The sequence below is a fragment of the Procambarus clarkii genome, chromosome 67, assembly GCF_040958095.1.
Source record: "Procambarus clarkii isolate CNS0578487 chromosome 67, FALCON_Pclarkii_2.0, whole genome shotgun sequence".
NCBI classification, from domain to species: Eukaryota; Metazoa; Arthropoda; class Malacostraca; order Decapoda; family Cambaridae; genus Procambarus; species Procambarus clarkii.
The window spans coordinates 28,079,048-28,097,150 of record NC_091216.1 but is presented as its reverse complement, the minus strand read 5'-3'; the positions used below and the strand labels follow the sequence as shown (position 1 = coordinate 28,097,150).

Genomic DNA, 18,103 nt, shown 5'->3' with positions numbered 1-18,103 from the left:
CCATTTTCCAATATTTTTTATTTATTCCTCGCCAACGACGCTCTGGATCGTTGTTACGTTGCTAAGTGCGTTGTCTAAGTGTCGGGAGGTTTTTAAGTGCTTTGTCTAAGTGTTGGGAGGTTTCTAAGTGTTGGGAGGTTTTTAAGTGCGTTGTTTAAGTGTCGGGAGGTTTCTAAGTGCGTTGTGTAAGTGTTGGGAGGTTTCTAAGTGCGTTGTCTAAGTGTCGGGAGGTTTCTAAGTGCGTTGTCTAAGTGTCGGGAGGTTTTTAAGTGCGTTGTGTAAATGTTGGGAGGTTTCTAAGTGCGTTGTCTAAGTGTCGGGAGGCTTCTAAGTGCGTTGTCTAAGTGTTGGGAGGTTTTTAAGTGCGTTGTCTAAGTGTCGGGAGGTTTCTAAGTGCGTTGTCTAAGTGTCGGGAGGTTTTTAAGTGCGTTGTGTAAATGTTGGGAGGTTTCTAAGTGCGTTGTCTAAGTGTTAGGATGTTTCTAAGTGCGTTGTCTAAGTGTTGGGATGTTTCTAAGTGCGGAATCTAAGTGTCGTGAGGCTTCTAAGTGCTTTGTCAAATTGTCGGGAGGTTTCTAAGTGCGTTGTTTAAGTGTTGGGAGGTTTCTAAGTGCGTTGTCTAAGTGTCGTGAGGCTTGTAAGTGCGTTGTTCGAGTGTCGGGAGGTTTCTAAGTGCGTTGTGTAAGTGTCGGGATGTTTCTAAGTGTTTCTAAGTGCTTTGTCTAAGTGTCGTGAGGCTTCTAAGTGCATTGACTAAGTGTCGGAAGGTTTCTAAGTGCGGAATCTAAGTGTCGGCAGGTTTCTAAGTGCGGAATCTAAGTGTCGGAAGGTTTCTAAGTGCGGAATCTAAGTGTCGACAGGTTTCTAAGTACTTTGTCTAAGTGTCGTGAGGCTTCTAAGTGCCTTGTCTAAGTGTCGTGAGGCTTCTAAGTGCGTTATCTAAGTGTCGGGAGGTTTGTAAGGGAGATAAAATGTTATTGGAGTCAAGAAATATCCATACTGAACAATAACATATTCCGTGAAACGGGTATATCTCTCTCTTAATGATATGTTTTAAAGGAGGTCAAAGAACTATATACTGTATTCCTCATACACTGTAACATACTCTCTGAGTTGCGTATATATTTCGTATATATATAGTTGCCTATATATATATAGATATATATATATATATATATATATATATATATATATATATATATATATATATATATATATATATATATATATATATATATATATATATATATATATATATAGTTGCATATATATTTCGAAGCACGTTACAGGCAGCGGCTGTAACGTGCTTCAATTATTGCCTTTCGTTGTATTTCTGTAACCTGTATTGTGGTTGTATGATGTAACTATTACTGTAGTTTGTTTAGGTAGATGCAGTTTCATAGCATATATTTTTGTGTAGAAATTTGCATTATTTTTGTAATTTTTGTTCAAATTGGTCTTTCAAATGACTCTTCATGTAGAGGAATTATAATTTCTCATTTATCTAATTTATTCCTCATTTGATTGGTTTATCGCTCCTCATTATCTTATTAGCATCTGTTTCCTCTTTCGTTTGTTCATTTATATTAGGTTTTTCTGTGTTGTTTATTTACTAGAAACAATATACTTAAATAGGAAAGAGATTGACTTTAGGAAAATAAGAGATGAACACTGTTCAGGAAATAATGATGAAAGGTTTCTAACTAAATTATCACGTAGCTCCATTAGAAAGCTCACTAGAAACTTCACTAGAAAGGTCACTAGAAAGCTCACTAGAAAGCTCACTAGAAAGCTCACTAGAAAGCTCACTAGAAAGCTCACTAGAAAGTTCACTAGAAAGGTCATTAGAAAGCTACATTAGCAGTTATAGGAGAAGGAGCGAATGAGTAGACAGTAGAGAGGCTTGGAAGGTTTAAACCCCCTTCTATATAGCCTCTTTCATTCCATTTTTTCTGTCTACAAAATCAAGTTTTGTCTCTAGAGACAAAACATACATATTAGAAACGTAATTAATTTTTATTTAGGAGAAATTCAAAGAAACTTGACCTCATCCCTATATTAATAACATCAATTCAAGATATGACTCTCATGTGACTTTTTTAATTCACGTTTCAGATCAGCGAAATCAAGTTTATCAAGTATATCAAGATAAGCTTGACAACCCACCGCCTTATCTACGAGGTATGTGAGCTGTTGTCTCTGGTTGTTACAACAACTATAGGTTGAGTTGTTGCTCATCACTGAGTAGTTTGTAGTTCATCCCTCTTAGCACAAGAGTAGGAATAACACAGGTTTAGTTTATTCTTTGACTCGAGATATATATAACATATGTAATTTATTATATATATATATATATATATATATATATATATATATATATATATATATATATATATATATATATATATATATATATATATATATATATATATATATATATAAGGTATAGATGACACACCAGCGGTAACTGAATTCAAAATATCTACACTTCTCTTTCCCTTCCTGTTCCCTATATTTTCCCCTCCCCTCCTCTCCCTTGTCTCTCTCTTTCCACTCTCCCTCCCCCCCTCTCTCTCTCCCTCTTTCTACTGTACCTGTTATACACACACACACGCACAAGAAAGTTTCTTGCATGGTTCATAGCACTTGACTCTCTCTCTTAAAGTACTATCTCTCATCTCTCTCTCTCTCTCTCTCTCTCTCTCTCTCTCTCTCTCTCTCTCTCTCTCTCTCTCTCTCTCTCTCTCTCTCTCTCTCTCTCTCTCTCTCTCTCTCTCTCTGTCTCTCTCTCTCTCTCTCTCTCTCTCTCTCTCTCTCTCTCTCTCTCTCTCTCTCTCTCTCTCTCTCTCTCTCTCTCTCTCTCTCTCTCTCTCTCTCTCTCTCTCTCTCTTAGAATTTGGATTAGAATAGTGAGGAGGAAGAGGAGGAGGCTGGAGTCTGTTTCACTTACAGGAACTGAAACTCTTAAACGCGTTGAGGTTTTGTTTTGTTTAAGGTGGGTGATGATGCGTGACAGTGATGGTGGTGATGGTGATGATGCGTGACAATGATGGTGATAGTGAAAGATGGTGGTAGAATGGTGATGATGACTGATTCAATAACTAATATGGACTGAAAAGATCTTAAATGGAATGAGAGGAAAAAATATGAAAAAAACTTATCTAACAAGTGAAATGGAAAGATGCTAAGAAAAAGGAGAGAAAGGGAAGAGAAGAAGTTAGAATTAGAAAAGAAAGTGGAGAGAGAGATAGTAGAAGAAAATAGAGGAGAGGACTTCAAAGAAGCTAAAGTCGAGATAGAAGCTAAAATAGAAAGAGAGGAGCTGCCATAATTCATTCAGGTTATCGTAGACAAGAAATGGATCTCGTCTCTCTCTCTTCTCCTGTTATCTCTAAATGATGATAACATGTGATGATTTCAAACCATTAAAAATCAGCCAGGTATCTTTAAGGCCACAATCTTTCAAGAAGTGAGGGGGCCCTCCACTCTCTTTACCACACACACACAAGGCTCTAGAATATAGTCAAGATGAAGGGTCCAGTAAAGTCAAGTCTTTACAAAGCAATAGTTGACAATTACTATAGCTTTATTTTACACATATCAAATATAAATTAAAAGGCCACAGGAGTCACTTAAACAGGAACATTGAACACGTGAACATAGAAATAAATCAGCTGACAAACATCACATAAAGGAGGTTTCTGGCTGTAAGTTACAGAGAGAGAGAGAGAGAGAGAGAGAGAGAGAGAGAGAGAGAGAGAGAGAGAGAGAGAGAGAGAGAGAGGGGGAGAGAGAGAGAGAGAGAGAGAGAGAGAGAGAGAGAGAGAGAGAGAGAGAGAGAGAGAGAGAGAGAGAGAGAGAGAGGGAGAGTGTAGTGGCCTAGTCAAGGCTTCCCCAACCATCCAAGCTACTGGGATCTACAGGTTTAAGCCCTCAGTGTAGAGTGAGGATTCCCCTATCTGTCTTCCATGTGAAAATGCTACCCCTATTTATATGGGATCCAGGAGCCAGTCCCCGCCTGCTAGAGGTAATCAAAGAGACAATCTAGCTATCACACACACCAGGACAGGTGACTTGTTTGATGGGGAGTTCAAGCAAGACGTCTGTTATTATCCACTGAGCACACAGTGTGTGGGAGTAGGTAGGTTACCTACAAGACCTCAACCAACGTGAGAACAGTGAAAGGTGTGACTTTCAATTGTTATGATTTCAGACAAGTGTGTGGTGATTGCAATAGCTGATTCCCCTTGTGCCAAGGAATTTTAGGAATAAAATCATTTACGTATGACCGGTTTTGTAAAAGTAGTGATTGAATGTGGAAGAGAAGATAGACTACAACAGTCTCTCTCTCTCTCTCTCTCTCTCTCTCTCTCTCTCTCTCTCTCTCTCTCTCTCTCTCTCTCTCTCTCTCTCTCTCTCTCTCTCTCTCTCTCTCTCTCTCACTCCCGTGTCAAGAAGATTTGAAGTACACAAACGCTAGAAACAATCAGAAACAGCTCGCCAACTTTTTTTTTTCTTCAAGACGTCGATCTTGTCAAAGGGAATCAATAATGTGTTGTTAAATGTGCAGTTCTGTCTTCTGACTTGACTCTACAGACGAGGCCCAGATGGATATAAGAACCACTTATAGATAAGAGGGAGAAAGTAAAAGGGTCGATAATAGAATGACTCTCTTGGCTTTCACCATTTCTAGAGTTATAACAAATATTATTATTATTATTATTATTATTATTATTATTATTATTATTATTATTATTATTATTATTATTATTATTATTATTAATTTTTACTACTATTATTACTAATAATGATAAGAAAAACTAAATAATTTTAACGTTCCTATTTATTCTCTATACATATTCGTGTCTTCGCGTAATTTAACATTTATCAAACGTTATCTTCCTAATTAGTCTACTCACAAGTTAGTGTTCCTCTGCATTCATGGAATATTTTTATTCATAATTCTTATTCATAATCATTGAACATGAACTATTCAACATTATTACTTTTGAACAGGGGACAGCAGCAATCTCACTGCTTTCAAAAATGCTTTCTGTAGATGAATGAAGGCTTTCACACACATCATTTTCCCCCAGAGGCGGAGAATTTAACCATACTTTCCAGGATGTGAAAACGTCATTTGTAAATGGCCTGTTAATACATAATTATTTAAGTCTTGAAAAAGCCTCCACTCAGCTCATCCTGGGAGAGGAGAGAGAGAGAAAGAAGGGTGTGGATAGATAACAAGGATAGGCGGAAGATTATGACGAATTGTGGAATATAGTCATACCAGAAGAGCCTTTTGAGGGAGGTGATGGGAGGAGAGAGAGAGACAGAGAGAGGGGGGCGCTGGGGGAAAACTATCCCCTTTTATCTGGAGTGAAAAGCACTTTAATGAAAGTTGTTTTCGAAAACGCCGAAGCAGAGACTTTGAAGGCGTGCATGTGGGAGGGGGGGGAGGGGAGAGACGACCCAAGGGAGGAGAAGGATTCTGACGTTACTGTGCACGCAAATGTCCTGTGCACGCAAATTGACATGCACCTTTTCACGTCATTCGTGGAGAAAAAAAATGACTTAATGCGACATGAAAATAATGTCTGTACAGGCAGTTTCTGGTAGTCTTTGGGTGTAGTTTCTTATCTCTCTTATCTCTTTCTCATCTCTCTCTCTCTCTCTCTCTCTCTCTCTCTCTCTCTCTCTCTCTCTCTCTCTCTCTCTCTCTCTCTCTCTCTCTCTCTCTCTCTCTCTCTCTCTCTCTCTCTCTCTCTTCACTCTATCTTTTTCTCATGCGTCCCCTCTCCCTTCACAGCTGTTATTTAAAGGAAGTTTAACGTATCCTCCCTCAGGTGTGGATATTGTTGTGTGTGTGTGTGTGTGTGTGTGTGTGTGTGTGTGTGTGTGTGTGTGTGTGTGTGTGTGTAACCTGCATTCCCTGTGGTTACTTTTTAGATGACTGAAGTGGTGTAAGTATTATGGTGGCACTTTTCCAAGTGGCTTTTGTTGTTGTTGTTTGTGAAGTTGTTATTGCTGGGGACTGGGATATATATATATATATATATATATATATATATATATATATATATATATATATATATATATATATATTTATATTTATATTCCCCACCACGAACAGGGAAATTTCTGTGTTTCTAAAATTTCCCTAGTGACCTTGACCGTGACTATTCCCCTTTTCCGTATGCAGTTATCCCCTCTCATTCTCACACTCTCTCCCTTACTCCCTTCTCTCTCTCTCTCTCTCTCACTCCACCTCTATTACCCTCACCATCCGTGAATACCATCACTTCCCCTCTCCCTCTCTCTTACACACACACACACACCCTCACCTCACAGGTTCAAGCAAAAATAAACGTATAGAAAGGTAGGGAAAGATTTATGTAGGGGAGAGAGAGAGAGAGAGAGAGAGAGAGAGAGAGAGAGAGAGAGAGAGAGAGAGAGAGAGAGAGAGAGAGAGAGAGAGAGAGAGAGATAGACAGACAGACAGAGAGAGAGAATTAGATGGAAAGAGACTGATAGGCAGGCAGAATGACAGACACACAGACAGACAGATAGAGAGAGGGAGAGAGAGAGAGAGAGAGAGAGAGAGAGAGAGAGAGAGAGAGAGAGAGAGAGAGAGAGAGAGAGAGAGAGAGAGAGAGAGAGAGAGAGAGAGAGAGAGAGAGAGAAAGAGAGAGAGAGAGAGAGAGAGAGAGAGAGAGAGAGAGAGAGAGAGAGAGAGAGAGAGAGAGAGAGAGAGAGAGAGAGAGAGAGACAGACAGACAGACAGACAGACAGACAGGCAGACAGACAGACAGACAGACAGACAGACAGACAGACAGACAGAAATAGATAGAAAGAGACTGATAGGCAGGCAGAATGACAGACAGACAGAAAGATAGGAGAAATGAGACACTGTTGACCAGACCACACATTAGAAGGTGAAGGGACGACGACGTTTCGGTCCGTCCTGGACCATTCTCAAGTCGATTGTGACTTGAGAATGGTCACACACACACACACACAAACACACACAATCGACTTGAGAATGGTCCAGGACGGACCGAAACGTTATCGTCCCTTCACCTTCTAGTGTGTGGTCTGGTCAACGTACTTTAGCCACGCTATTGTGACTCATCGCCTGCAAATGAGACACTGACACATGACAAACACACAAAAAAACTCATTGAATCACACAACAATATATTAATAGAAAGATTCGAGAGACGGAAAGTAGATAATAGAGATAGATTGAAAGACTGGTAGATTGGTGGATGGGTAGATGAATGGGGGGGCACTTAAACAAACAGAACAAGACACCAAACTATATACCTATTCATGTCTCAAGAAATTCCTTTTCTCATTTTGAAGATGAGCTGTTTTCTCGGAAATTTGTATATAATTTGGCTTTTTTTTTTTATTTTATAACGTGCTGTTTTGGGAAAGATTTTGTTCGTGTATAGTTTACTTTTAGACTTACGTGACTTTACTTTTATGTGAGGAATTTACAAAACATGGGAAGGAATTTACCAAAAAATTTTTAATTCATTTTACAATTTTATGCAGCGAAGGGTGGGCTGATGTTTGTTGTTGCTAAAGGATGCGTTTTACTGATGCTCTCTTCAACATCTTCAGAGGTAGAGGCAAAGGGTAGTCCTATGGGTACTATATATATATATATATATATATATATATATATATATATATATATATATATATATATATATATTGGTGTATACTGGCAGCAGGTTTTCTTTCAAACATGTTTCATTGAATATGACCGCATATTCTGTATTTATTATTTTCTGGTTTAGGGCTTCTATCCCTCTAACTATTTTCTTAGCATCAGGGCTTAATTGAAATAGGAGTTCTCCAAAACTCATTTTCGTACTTTTAAGGTGAAGAAAAGAAGTGATTTACTATAGAGTGACATTACTCTAACAAGAGAAATGTTGAACAAGAATACTTGCATAATAGACAAAACCCAAGATTCAAGAAGATTACAAATTCTTGAGGCAATTCACATAAGAATAGAGCGACCTACCATGAACACCCAAATCACGGAACTATTTACTCTACCCACCATGAGAGTAAGGACAAGACAAGAACATATCGATGCCAACACAGAAGACAATGTCCAACATAACAGGCCAATTACACTGGATTAATCTTTGTGTTTAGATAGGAGATGCCTCGTATGGGCCAATAAGCCTTCTGCAGCCCCTATGTTTATCCCTTATGTATCCCCCCATGTTTTCACCTTCATTGTATTATCACCTGACCTAATGCGGGTATAAAATCAACTAGTATTGTAAGATCTGTTCACTTGAGAATGAACCATGGAGGTTCGAAACGTCGTGCAAATTATACAAATAAGTGTAATACACTCTATAGTAAATCACTTCTTTTCTTCACCTTAAAAGTACGAAAATGAGTTTTGGAGAACTCCTATTTCAATTAAGCCCTGATGCTAAGAAAATAGTTAGAGGGATAGAAGCCCTAAACCAGAAAATAATAAATACAGAATATGCGGTCATATTCAATGAAACATATATATATATATATATATATATATATATATATATATATATATATATATATATATATATATATATATAATTGTCTACCACAATACCAAAATTTCACTTACACCAGAAATTCCATTTGAACTTGTGACTAAACTATGGAAATATTCTCCATTTAATTAAGTAGTTAGTTTTTTGATGTAGTTTCAATATTTTATTAGAAGTCCTCCACGTGTACTTGTTGATTCAGAGATAAGGTACAAATGTGTAATGTTCCTGGTATATAAAGTACTTTCATTAATCTCTCTGAATTCTATATTTTAATGAATGTTTTACATTAATTTTTTTAATTTTGAAAAACTAAATAGTTTCTTTCTCAAATAATCAATATCAACTTTATCTGGATTAGATGTGTAAATAGTATTATCTGTGATTGGAGTAATTTAACCCATTAAAAGGCCTTAAATTATTATAAATTATTAGTTCCTATCATCGTATAATGTCTTGAATTTAATAATATTTAGGAAAAATTCCATAAGTTGATAGATAGGTTTACTATGCAGGCGATGAGTCACAATATCATGAGTCACAATATCAAATATGAGTCACAATATCAAATCGACTTGAGAATGGTCCAGGACGGACCGAAACGTCGTCGTCCCTTCAATTTCTAGTGTGTGGTCTGGTCAACATAGGTTTACTATATCTCAAATGATGATATTATTTTGAATACGTCTATGATGACCAGACCACACACTAGAAGGTGAAGGGACGACGACGTTTCGGTCCGTCCTGGACCATTCTTAAGTCGATTGTGAATGATCCAGGACGGACCGAAACGTCGTCATCCCTTCACCTTCTAGTGTGTGGTGTGGTCATCATACTTTAGCCACGTTATTGTGACTCATCGCCTGCAATACGTCTATGTTTTCTAAAATGCATATCTTAGAATTCTTAAAATCCATATAATTTAGAACATCTCCTGATAAAATTTAGAGTTTTGTCACCGTCGTCGCCAAATTATTATTCTTTAAGCTCCGTAAATAAAAATTTCAAAAGGATAAAAAAAGGCTTTTGCCAATGTTGAACATTTTCCGCTATATATGCAAAGATATATCGACTATACCATATCACCATAAACGTATTAGTGAGTTTTCTCAAAGTAATCAGTCTGAATGTATGTTCAACATTCTGTAAATCAGGAAACGGAATCGGAAATCATTATGTTATTCGGGAAATCAGAACAATGTTAATATTCAGTATATACATTGAATACATTTTGAGAAATGTATAATTTAACCCATCAGGAAAATCTGTATGTAAAATAATCATAGAGCTCAATGTGTTGAGATAGAATAATTAACATTGTTAATTGTGGCTTTATTAATTATATTCACGTACTGTTCCGTCTGAGAAGTCATTGTAATTGTTTAATTGTTGAAATATGATTACCACATACACGATTCTCAGAGGAACTGATAGTTGATAAAGACAAATTATTTAACACAGGGGGGGCACACACACTAGGGGACACACACACTGGAAACTGAGTGCCCAAATGAGCCATAGAGATATTAGAAAGAACTTTTTTCAGTGACAGAGTAGTTAACAAATGGAATGCATAAGGAAGTGATGTGGTGGAAGCTGACTCCATACACAGTTTCAAATGTAGATATGATAGAGCCCAATAGGCTTAGGAACTAATACACAAGTTGACTGAAGATTGGGAGGCGGGACCAAAGAGCCGAAGCTCAACCCCTCCAGCAAGCACAACTAGATGAGCACAATTTGGTGAGTTGGCTATCTTTCACTGTTCTTCCACGCTATCTTACACTACAAACGAGATTGTAGTGTAAGATAGCCCCCCTTCCCCACCCCACCCCACCCCCACACACACACATACGCACGCAACAATCCCTCCACCCCCTCAGATAACCTCCCCCCAACCCCACCCCCTCACGCAACCTCTCGTGAACACAACTGGCATGACACGCTGAACAGTGAACACTGTTCACTGTTCGCCACAGAATCGTCCAAGTTCATTCCCATTTCCCGCAGACCGGCTGTCGTTAATGCCTGACGACAGAGAGTGATTATCCGGATTTTAGAACGGTGCCTTCAGCCTCCTTCCTCCTCCTCTTCCTCCTCCTACTCCTCTTCCTCCTCCTTCGCTTCCTCCAACACCGCCGCCTCGACTCAACCAGCCGTTATTGGAAGAATGATTGGAGGAGATAATTGTAGGGTCCAACAGCCTCGTGTGAGGGTTAGTGAGGTTAGTGTAACGAGAGGCTTGAGTAAAAAGGCCAGTACAGTGAGAGAACTGTGTAATGTCAGTCAGGTAGGATCTTACACACACTCACACACACACACACACACGCACATACACACACACACACACGCGCGCACACACACACACACACACACACACACACACACACACACACACACACACACACACACACACACACACACACACACACACACGTGCACACACGCACATACACACACACACACACACACACACACACACACACACACACACACACACACACACACACACACACACACACACACACACACACACACACACACGCAAACAATGAATGTGATGAAAAGCCTCAGCATGACTATCTCCCAAGACTAATATGGCACTCCTCCCCTAGACCAATATGGCACTCCTCCCCTAGACCAATATGGCACTCCTCCCCTAGACCAATATGGCACTCCTCCCCTAGATCAATATGGCACTCCTCCCAAAGCAGAAATTAACTTGAAGTATGGTAATGATGGTCTCGTCGGTGATCAATGCAATCACTCGTGCAAGATTGCAGAGGAAATGGTGCCAGGATGCTGGAGGAGGGGGGGGGGGAACAGGAGCGGGGGGTGGGAGGTGATTGGGGGGGATTGGGGGTGGGGGTGATTGGGGGGTGTGGGAGGAAGAGGAGTAGGAGGAGAGGTGGAAGTGGGGGGGGGGTTCAGAAGGGGTATACTCACTTAATACTAGTAGTTGTTGTATGTATACTCACTTAATACTAGTAGTTGTTGTATGTATACTCACTTAAAGCTAGTAGTGTATACCTGTATATACACACCTGAAGCGTAGGATATAATGGGATTATGCTTTGCAAATGATGATTATAAGAGATGGAAAAATAGATCAGAACAGATTGGAAATTTGATCAAAATGGTCTTTGGGAAAAAAGTAAACTTGTAGAGCCATCAGTTGAGTTTGGAGTTTACATTTTGTGGTGTACTAGTTACAGGTTTTATTACCTACTATTGGTAATAAAGTTCACACACACACACACACACACACACACACACACACACACACACACACACACACACACACACACACACACACACACACACACACACACACACATACAGTTGAGAGGCGGGATCAAAGAGGCAGAGCTCAACCCCCGCAAGCACCATTAGGTGAGTACACACACACACACACACACACACACACACACACACACACACACACACACACACACACACACACACACACACACACTTGTAGACCTTTAACGAAACAGAAACAAACTTAGAGAGATATAATGGATTTTCTCATGCAAACTCTCAATATCTTTTAACTCCCTCATTATCAGCCTAGTCAAAGAATCATCATTTATTGTTCCTCTTCCCCCCCCCCCCCCCCTCTTCCAAACCCCCAAACCCCCTACCCTAACCAGTCTAAATTATCATTTATAATTTATTATCACTTTATCATTTATTGAAGATTAGCAACAACAAAACAGCAGTCGAAAACTTATATACATCCCCCCTTGTTTCCTTATAAGAAGACCATTCATCTTCCAGGGTCGTTAAGGGGGTCTAATGGGTAATGCTGACAGTGTAATGAATTTTGGTCTCTTTATATATGTTTCATAAGGGTGATAGAAGCAATGGTGAAAGTAGTTATAAATTTGTTTTTAACTGTCGAGAGAAGAGGAGATTAAAGTAATGATTAACAAGCAGTAAAGGTGTTATCTGGAGAAGGGGAAATAAGTTAATTAAATTGGGAAAAAAGTGAATTTAAGGAGGCACTTCACTAATTTGAAGGGGAGAGTAAGAAGTTAGAGATTAAATGGTCAAGATGTTAAATTACATAATAAAGAGTTACCAAGAGATGCCACGAGGTTAACAGTTTAATTAAAGAGGATTAAACGTTAATTAGACATTTCAAGGAGTTAATTAGAGAGGGCAATGAAATAAATAAATGATAAATGGGTTAATTTAATAAAAAGAAAGAGTAAAAGGAATCCAAGTAAGGAACAAGAGGAGGAAATGCTAATTAAGAAGGCAAATTGTGAATTAGATTGTAAAGTCTAATTAGATTGTAAAGTCTAATTAGATGGGGAGGCATATATTTAGAATGGAGTCTAATTCATTGGATAAGGCGCTGCTTAGATAAGAAAGGATCTGATAAGACCTTAAAAGATAACAATTGCTTGGATTTAAGAAGAAAGGCATCATGTTATTCATTAGAGAGATATTAGGCTAATTAAGGATGATTAAGGGGTTAATAACTAATAAATTGTGTATATCTGTTTGTTTAAATATTGATAATTAGTGTTATTATGAAGTTTATCAGAAGTTTCAAAGGTAATAATTAGTCACCGGTAATGGCATGTGAAAAGGTATTACGGGGCTAATTAGACATTACCAGGTTCCTCAGATGCTGCAAAAAATATAGTATGTTGTTCTAAGGAATAATTAGAGAGAGCAAGAGGTAAATTTTACTAGGGAAATAAATCCAAGGCATCCAAGGGCTAAGAAGATACAGTAAAGAGGGATATAAACACCTCTTTACGCCACGTCAAGAAGGCTTAAGATGGGGCATAGAGAGCTAAAGACCCCCCCTTCATTAAAGAAGAGTAAGACTCGTATGATTGAAGTATATACATTGATGAAAGGGCATAAAAAAGGGGGGAAGCCATATTAAAAAGGTTTTCAATTTATCAACACGAAACAATGAGTGAAAAATTCGATAAGTTTAGATTCCGGACAGATCTCGAAAGATTTGTTGAGTTGTGGAACACATAACCAGATGACATAACAGACCTGGAAATACTGAATTGTTTCAAGCGTAGGTTAGACACATAAATGTACAATTGATATTTGGTTGGTTATATATATATATATATATATATATATATATATATATATATATATATATATATATATATATATATATATATATATATATAGCCTTCTACTGTTTCACTAATTATTGTGTTCTTAAGGAGGTTTATTTAATTATGCAATATTTCAAGGAAGCCAAACTATATGCAGGCAAAATGACGAGACGAGACGAGACAATTGGACAACCAAAAAGCTAATTTACATAACTGAGGGGTTAATTAGCATTATAAAGAGCTAATTAGTATGATAAAGGGGTTAATTAACATTATAAAGGGTTAATCAGGATTATAATTAGCTAAGTAGCAGGATAAATAGCTATTTAGTATTGTAAAAAATACTAATTAGCCTGATTAAGTACTTATTATGGGTATTATGTTAATTAAAGAAGGGGAAATGGGGCAATTAATCGAGTGTATATAATTTGTGGGGTTAGTGATTAATAATAATTGGTGAAAGGTTTAGGAAGATGGGTTAAAGAGTTTAGGAAGAAGGTTTAAGAAGTTCAGAAAGAGATTTAAAGATTTGAAGAAGAAAGGTTAAGAGGCTAAGAAGAGAGGTTAAAAATTCATGAAGATAGTGTTCTTAACTGCCTTTTAAGAAGATGGTTAAGAATTTAAAGAAGCTAAGAGGGGAGGTTAGAAATTTAAGAAGCTAAGAGGGGAGTTTAAAAATTTAAGAAGGAGGTTTAGAGGAAAATAAGAAGAGTTAAAAGCCTGTAAAGACAGGTTAAGAAGAGAGAGGCAAGAAGATATAGTAAGATTACTATTTCTTAGAAGGATGAGCTAATGGTTAAAGAATAAGGCAATTATTAGAGTGGTTAATTTGCCCTATAATTACTTTAACCTGAAATCAGTCTTGTTCTGGAATCATGTTTTTGTCTCTGAGTCAGATTTGTATCCAAGAATCACATTCTTATCCTATAATCTGTTTCCTATTTTGGAATCAATTTTCCTGGAATTAGTTTTATGTTCTGGAACTGTTGGTTTTTTTCCTTTGAAAGGTTTTTGTTTTCAACTGTTTTTCTTTATTGAAATATTATTGACCAAGGACTTCAAATTTTGTCTTGAAACCATGTTGATGTGTGTGTGTGTGTGTGTGTGTGTGTGTGTGTGTGTGTGTGTGTGTGTGTGTGTATGTGTTTTGTAGCTATTTTTTGTCCACCCTGGAACAACAGTTTTTTCCTGAAACAACTTTTGTTTAGAGATCCCTTGATTTGATTTTACTTCCTTGGCCTATTTTCTTCCCTGGAGCCAATTTCATGGCCTGGGTTTTTTGGTCTTGCAGCTTAAGTGTACACAATTATTTAATAATAATCTGGAGTATGCGTTGGTTACTGGATTTTGTCAAATATTGATTTTAATATTCCAGTATCTGAGATAATCTCTGGTACTCCTTATCTGATAAGGAGTAACCGAATTAGCTATGTCCACAATGTGTACCAATGTGGACATTATATATATATATATATATATATATATATATATATATATATCATTTTCTAATATTTGTATTTTTAAATACCTTATTTAAAATTACATTAAATTATTATTGTTTATATTATTGCTAATTGATATTATTATTATTATTATTATTATTATTATTATTATTATTATTATTATTATTATTATTATATTAATTGAAAGAATAAATGAATGAATATTGGTAGTTTAATATATAACAATGATGCCATATCTGTTCTTCACTGAACTAATGTTCATCAAGGAACATTGAACTGAAGGACAATGTCATATTCTACAATGTCCTTGAGGAACAACGTTACATATCAGCCTTACGTACAGAACTAGACTTTCCCAGTACGTCTGGAACAAGGAGACAATTAAATCAGCCTTGCAGGCAGGACAAGACTTTGCAATTGCATGTGGGACAGGATTGACACACTCAACTAGACTTTCTCTCTATATCTGAGATTACATGATATGTCAGCCTTACCTACCGAATGAGACTTTTCTAAAAACATGTGACACAGCAAGAAGTAGTAGTAGATAATCAGTAGATAAGTAGTAGATAATAGATATAGTAGATAGTTATAGTAGATAATCAATAGATCAGGACAATTACAACGCATCACGCGTCATGAATACAGTCAATAAATACAGTCAGGTGAACAGGTGAACAGGTGAGATCAAGCTGATAAGACGATAATGAACTTTGAACGATTAGATTTCATGCTGAACTAACACTGACAAATATATCTCAATCATCTTGTTATTCACTAGGAAAATTAAATGAAAATTTCGAACTTTTTCGTATTATCAAGGAAATACAGGAAATCCTCTAGGAAATATTTTCATTTCCTAGAGGATAATTAGGCATAAGCAAATCACGTGAATATATGTGATTATTCTTACATTGTTGAATATGTGGATTATTGACACATTTCTACATAAAAAGTTATAGAATATATGAAATCGTACAGAACACTATTTATAGTTGATTGTATAAATTTTGTATTTTTTTTCCTTGTTCGACTGTAGGCCTATCATTTTGGAGGAGAGTTGTTAAGACACCTAAATAGCTCACAGACCAACCAGCAAGTCTATACATAACATTAGCCTTAAAAGCGGATATTTACAATGAAAATAATTCAATAAATGAATTGTATTATTAGTACAATTATCGTTACTACCCTCATCATTATTATTACAGTACTGTCGTTATTAATGCAACAACTCATGTTAATCAGTACTTAAGTACTGATTAACTTAAAGTACTTAAATAAAGTACTTAAATTAAGTTATAGCAAGTACTTATACTTAGAACTTAAGTACTTATTAAGTTATAAGCAAGTACTTAAATTAATTATACCATCTCAATACTATCTCCCAATGGAAGCCCGGACACATTAGGAAGAGAATTCCGCATCGCTGTGTAATTCTATGGCCCTTCTCCCAAGCACACAAGATACTCTCCTCTCCCAGATGAAGCCAATTCCCTGCTCATTTCCGATCGCGGAGTCTAGTAATCGATGATATGTCCGTCAGATTCCCTCCCAACCGCTGCACCTGTATAGTGGGGTTGATAGCCGACAGGAAACTGGGATAATAGCAAATGCTCAGCAAGTGACCTTGCCAGACAGAGAAGGGTGTGTGTGTGTGTGTGTGGATGTATGTGTGGGTGGATGTGTGTGTGTGGGTGTGTGTGTGTACAATATGCAGCTCCAGCCTGGAGTCCATACCTAGTTAAACACAAGACAAAATTAGAGAAGTTGAGTGTGGGTGTGTGAGTGTGTGTGTGTGTGTGTGTGTGTGTGTGTGTGTGTGTGTGTGTGTGTGTGTGTGTGTGTGTGTGTGTGTCTGTGTGTTTGTTTTAGTCTTCCTGCTTGAAGGGGATTGGTTCACAAGGTATTCATTTTCTTGAGTGCTTTCCCTTCAACCGCTGGAGTATTGAGCGCTTTTTATACCGATATATGGGTGGATATGTAGGATCATATACCAAGTAGAAGGACTTACCTAACAGGCTTGCAGGATCGAGCTTCAGCTATTGGGCCCAGCCTCTCACAAAGAGTAGGTCTGTCAAGTAATGATTGTCAACCCTCTCTCAGAATTTATTCAAACTATAAATAGAGGTAGCCTCTGCTACTTCCTCTTCTAGTTTGTAGAGCACTTGATAAGTGGCTTTTCGCTGAAAAAGTGTTCCCTTAACGAAATGACGAAAATCCCCCTGCCTGTTTGGCTAGATTAGGTTGGGTTTGGTTAGATTAGATTAGGTTCAGGCTAGATTAGATTAAGTTTGATTAGATTATGTTGGGTTAGGTAAGACTAGATTAGATTAGGTTGGGTTAGCTTAGATTAGGTTGGGTTAGCTTTGATTATATTAGGTAAGGTTAGATTAGATTAGGTTGGGTTAGGTTAGGAAAGGTTTTAATAAAACTTAAAATCTTGCTGCCTTTTATTTTATGTCTGAAATTAATTTTTTTCCAAGTATAGAACTGTTTGATTTATGTTTGCTCTGCTCGAAAGTTCTGTTCCTGAGCTTCAGAAGGCGTTGAGCGAAGGTTTCCTGAGCAACACAAGGAGATAACATTCCACCAAGAAAGCTTATATGGTGAAACACCTCTGGCGTTAAGCCCATGTACATCTGAGATTGTACAACTGTTATCTTATCTGTTTAACTGTCTTGTGCTGCCATTACAGCTTCTCCAACCACCTTCCCCTCCTTTTGGAAACATGCAGCAGTTTTCAACCTGTTCTGAAGAAGAGTTGGTCATTCCTCTCACCTTACAGGTTTGGTGGCCGTGGACAGAGTCTACGTTGAGAACCTGTTTACCTTCGCTGCAGTCAATCTTCATAGCTCTGTATCTTGTTTGAATTACACTCGTCTCTCTCTCTCTCTCTCTCTCTCTCTGTCTCTCTCTCTCTCTCTCTCTCTCTCTCTCTCTCTCTCTCTCTCTCTCTCTCTCTCTCTCTCTC

The 18,103-nt window shown here is 37.5% G+C and overlaps 1 long non-coding RNA gene across 1 annotated transcript in view; it reads left to right on the top strand.

The window, feature by feature from the left end:
- Positions 1-18,103, top strand: part of LOC138355328 (uncharacterized) — a 150,699-nt gene that overhangs the window by 87,561 nt on the left and 45,035 nt on the right. Inside the window, exon 2 of the long non-coding RNA XR_011223920.1 lies at positions 2,116-2,181. This is a non-coding gene — a long non-coding RNA (uncharacterized lncRNA). The remainder of the gene's footprint in view (positions 1-2,115; positions 2,182-18,103) is intronic.